We start from the raw sequence: 5,250 nt of genomic DNA on the forward strand, positions 1-5,250 counted from the left end.
CCTACCCAGATGAACATCATCTCACTCTGATTGCGGGCAGCATATTAGGGAGCCGCACAGCTGATCCATCAGCGTGAGCTCTGTCAGAGGAATCATTCCTCGGCTTACTGAGGCAATAGCAGGTCACAGGTATGTTCCCATCCACAGATTATTTCCCATTATTTCTTTCATTATATACTCTTTCCTTTCATCTTTAATTCAGTGCTGACAATAGCCTGGCTGTGACACTTTGTTGCCACTTGCAGACTTTGTGTCATCTTATTCATTTATCTGTCAATATTGAGGAAATATTTTCTCCTTGACTGATTTTTTCTTTTTCCTTCCTTCTTTTGTTTTGATATTTCATTATTCAGTATCTGGATTTAATAGACCCTTTGGCTATCTTATCTGCCTAATTGCTGGCAGATATTGCTGCAACTTGAATCAGGTAACATCATTACCACTATTTGTGCATACCTTTATTTCCCTTAGTTTCACCTTCATTTATCTTATAGGTGCAACAACTATAATGCTTAATAAATACATAAAAAACGTTATACTTCGTGAGAAATTTAGGTCTTTCCTAAATGTTAATATGATATTAACATGAACGCCTATATAGACTGCAGGAGTCTATATAGGCGTTCATGTTAATATCATATTCAATACCGCTGTGATTTGCGGTTTTAATTTCTAATAAATTTTTATTAAAATATTCGTTCACTGAGAATACTATTAGAAGTAACATCTATATACTTTATATGATACATTGCATGTAGTTCCATAGTGAATGCTTTCCTGTTTTGTGCTACACAGTACTGACAGAAATGTCCTGGGTTGATCCATAATAATCTCTTTTGAGACCATTTCATCACAGAATCTTCCTATTATTCTGACTACTACCCGAACCAGGTAATAACTACCTTTTACACATTTTTTCTACAGATGTTTATTCATCACATTTTTTTCTTTCTTTCTTACACATTTGTTCTCTTCCTTTTTTGTCTACTTATAATATTTCCATTCTGTACCTACAGTACCTGCCCGCCTCCGGCTCCTTTTCCTCTATAGGCTTGCATCCAGGCTCTGTGCAGTACACGGTGTTCCTATACGCATGCACAAGAGGATCTGTTTCCTCTTTTTCCCATCCCCTCTTCTTTACATCTGGGATTTTCCATCTGGGACCCTGAGCCAGTCACGGCTAACTATCCAGGTTATTCAGTCCATTTTTTCAGGTAAATATTTTTGTTAAAGTCCACAGCTATCGCAGACACTCTATTTTTGCCTTCTTAAACATATTTATTTACGCTTTATAATAAATTATGTTTATATTTATGGTCAATCAGATATTTTGTTTGTATGTACTGATACATTAAACTTATGTGATGTTTTTGTTTTTGTATATTATTATATTTTTTTCTGTCACTGATATACTCTTTGTTTGCTCAGACTACTGCCCCCTATTGGTTCCTGACGAAGCCCTTTCGGGCGAAACTAGTAGAACCGCCACATGCGGGATGAAATGAAGATCACCTGCATTTTTATGCATTTGAAGTATCATTTTATTTGTTAGTCTGAAACCTATCTAAGATGCATTCTATAGTATTTATTGTATATCTTTTTCCTTTTTTCTATGTCTTTATATAAAGAAACTTTTTCTATAAAATAACATTTTTTTTTATATTTACATTTGTTGTTGTGGCTCTCATGACTGAGGTTTGACCAGGCCCACATATCTTCATACTTTACTACTGTTCATGCTTTAATAATAGTCCCCACATTTTTCCTGTCCAAGGAAACCCCCATAAATCTTCTTTTTTAGAGGGACTTGAAAGCTGACAGTCATTTTTTTTGTATAATTAATGTTATGCTCTGCCAATCCACTTATATTCTTGTTCCGTTCCGTGAGGGGTGTTGTTGCGGTACCTCTCTTCCCGAGCTCTAAAGTACACGAACGGCCGCTAACCGCCGAAGTGCAATAGGTTCCAACCGGCAACTCTCTCCATACACCGTCCTTAGTGGCCAGTAACCCAATCCCCTCCAGTAACGAGACCAAGCTCCATTATGAGGGTAAAACACGAACTCATTTACTGTGGGCTACCCGCCCGTATTTATGCAGGTCTCCCACCTGGTGGACACTCCCCTAGGGGACCAGATGGGAGACTGAAATAACAGACATTAAAATCTATAACTTTATAACTGCCGACCATTTTATATTCATATAACGTATCCCCAGATAGCCTGGAACTGAGGGCATATTATTTATGCAGGTCTCCCACCTGGTGGACACTCCCCTAGGGGACCAGATGGGAGACTGAAATAACAGACATTAAATTTTTAACATAATAACTGCCGAACATTTTATATTCATATAATGTATCCCCAGATAGCCTGGAACTGAGGGCATATTATTGGGGAATAGCGCCCAGATCCCATCCGCATAGTCCGATCGCCTCGTGGTCGACATACGAATGGGCGACTTCATGTAAAACGGCAAAGCAGACGAACACAATATGTCCAGTATACGGATGGGTCCGTCACATGGCTCCCTCCTTGTGGAACACTCCGGCAGACCCGGCTTGACCCTTTGGCGGGTCAACTTGGGGATGACCGGACGGAGAAGGCGTAGAGACGTCTGTTTGCCAAGATAATCCATCCGCATTCCCATTCTGCTTACCGGGTCGGTAGCTGATGGTGAAATTGTAAGGCTGTAGTGCCAGACTCCACCTTAGCAGTCTGCCATTGTCTCCTGAGACCCGGTTAAGCCAAACTAGGGGGTTGTGGTCCGTAATGAGGGAAAATTCTTGTCCGTATAAATAAGGACTCAATTTCTTTAGTGCCCAGACCAGGGCTAAACACTCCTTCTCCACTGCCGCATAACTCACTTCCCTGGGTAGTAGTTTTCTGCTGAGATACGCGACAGGGTGCTCCCCTCCATCTTCCCCGACCTGGCTTAGCACAGCCCCCAGTCCATACATGGAAGCATCTGTATGGACGAGAAAACGTTTGTTAGGCACTGGGGCAGCCAGGACAGGGGCATTCACTAGAGCTTGCTTCAGGGCCCGAAACGCGGCTTCACAAGCAGGCGACCACAGGACCTGCTTAGGTAAGTTTTTCTTAGTCAGGTCCGTCAAGGGCTTGGCCACCGTACTGTAGTCGGGGACAAAACGTCGGTAATACCCTGCCGTCCCCAGGAAGGCTAGCACTTGGGTCTTGGTGATAGGTGTGGGCCAGTTAGCTACCGCCTCGACCTTAGCTGGCTCTGGTCGCTGGGTCCCACATCCTACCCTGTGACCCAAGTACTGCACTTCTGCCATGCCTAAATGGCACTTATCTGGCTTCAATGTCAGGCCGGCGGCCCGAATCTTGTCCAGCACCACCCCCACGTGGACTAAATGGTCTTCCCAAGTCTCGCTGTAGACCGCAATGTCATCCAGGTACGCACACGCGAAGTCCTGGAAGCCATCGAGGAGTCTATCCACCATACGCTGAAAGGTAGCCGGAGCATTCTTCATTCCAAATGGCATAACCTTAAACTGGAATAGGCCAAATGGGGTGACGAAGGCCGACTTAGGGATAGCATCCTCGGCCAGGGGGATCTGCCAATAACCCTTGCACAGGTCAATGGTGGTCAGGTAGCGCCCCCTGGCAATGCGGTCTAATAATTCGTCTACCCGGGGCATCGGGTACGCGTCAGTGGTGGTCTGTTCGTTGAGCCGCCTGTAATCTACGCAGAACCGGGTGGTCCCATCTTTCTTAGGCACCAGGACTACAGGCGAGGCCCAAGGGCTGTCTGACAGCTCGATAACCCCCAGCCGAGTCATCTCCTGTATCTCCGTCCGCATTTCCTCTCGGACTGCTTCAGGGATACGGTATGGGGGTTGTCGTAGGGGGTTCTGTCCGGGCGTCTCGACTTTGTGCATAGCTAGTGTGGTGTACCCGGGTTCTTGGGAGAACGTCGCCTGCTTCTCCCACAGAAGCTGTCTTGCCTGTACCTTCTTTGCTGGGTTTAACCGGTCTCCTAGCTGCACAAGGCTCGTAAGGTCCGTCTGGGGATTCCTCTCTAACAAGTCAGGTAAAGGTAAGTTCTCGGGGTCATCCGTAGCTGGGGCACAGACTGCCGCAACATCTTCTGGTCGCTCCTGATACTCCTTTAACATGTTCACATGAAAGGATCGCTGGATCCCTTCATCTGAACAGCTGGCTATAAGGTAGGTAGTATCACATATCTGCGCTAATACTTTATACGGGCCCTGCCAAGATGCTTGCATCTTGTTTGCCTTCACAGGTTTGAGCACTAGAACCTTCTGCCCAACCTGGAAGACCCGCTGTCGGGCGCCCCGATCGTACCACCGCTTCTGTCTGCCCTGGGCCGCCTGGAGATTTTCCCTTACCATCAGGGATAGTTTCTCCATGCGGTCCCGGAGTTCCAGGACATATGGTACTATGGGGGTCCCTTCTTGCTCTGTCTCCCCCTCCCAGTGTCCTCTAATGAGATCTAGGGGTCCTCGGACCCTTCTCCCATAGAGTAACTCAAAGGGGGAGAACCCAGTAGATTCCTAGGGCACCTCTCTGTATGCAAATAGCAGATGAGGCAGGAATCGCTCCCAGTCTCTGCAAGTGTCAGTAAAGGTCCTCAGCATCTGTTTGAGGGTACCATTAAATCGCTCGCAAAGGCCGTTGGTCTGTGGGTGATACGGTGAGCTAAGCAGCGGTTTAATGCCGCACACCTTCCACAGTTGCTGGGTGAGCACAGCGGTAAACTGAGTTCCCTGATCAGAGAGAATCTCCTGAGGGAACCCGACCCTAGTGAATATCTTAACCAGGGCATCAGCTACTGTCTCTGCCTCGATATTAGACAGCGCTACTGCCTCTGGGTAACGTGTGGCATAGTCCACCACGGTAAGAATGTACTTCTTACCGGAGGGGCTAGCCCTGGCCAGTGGACCTACAAGGTCAACGGCTATGCGGGAAAAGGGCTCCCCAATGATAGGCATCGACTGAAGCCTAGCTTTTGGGTGATCTCCCCGCTTTCCTACCCGTTGACAGGTGTCGCACGTGCTACAATACATCCGCACGTCTCGGTTCAAATTGGGCCAGAAAAAGTTTTGTGTGATCCTATGAGCTGTGCGGTGGGAGCCTAGATGGCCCGCTAACGGCACATCGTGCCCAATCCGTAAAATCTCCTGCCGGTACTTGGCAGGTACCACTAGCTGTCGCTTGTGCGGAGGGGTGCTCGGTTTTTGGGACGGTCTCGGGATCCTGTACAGC

At 46.8% G+C, this 5,250-nt stretch overlaps 1 long non-coding RNA gene across 1 annotated transcript; it reads left to right on the forward strand.

Moving 5' to 3' along the window:
- Positions 1–333: 333 nt before the first annotated feature.
- On the forward strand, positions 334–1,468 carry LOC120925064. Its single transcript, XR_005746539.1, has 4 exons — positions 334–427; positions 796–891; positions 1,017–1,214; positions 1,429–1,468. It is a non-coding gene; the product is annotated as an uncharacterized LOC120925064 (long non-coding RNA).
- Positions 1,469–5,250: the final 3,782 nt, after the last annotated feature.

The sequence above is a fragment of the Rana temporaria genome, chromosome 1, assembly GCF_905171775.1.
Source record: "Rana temporaria chromosome 1, aRanTem1.1, whole genome shotgun sequence".
NCBI lineage: Eukaryota > Metazoa > Chordata > Amphibia > Anura > Ranidae > Rana > Rana temporaria.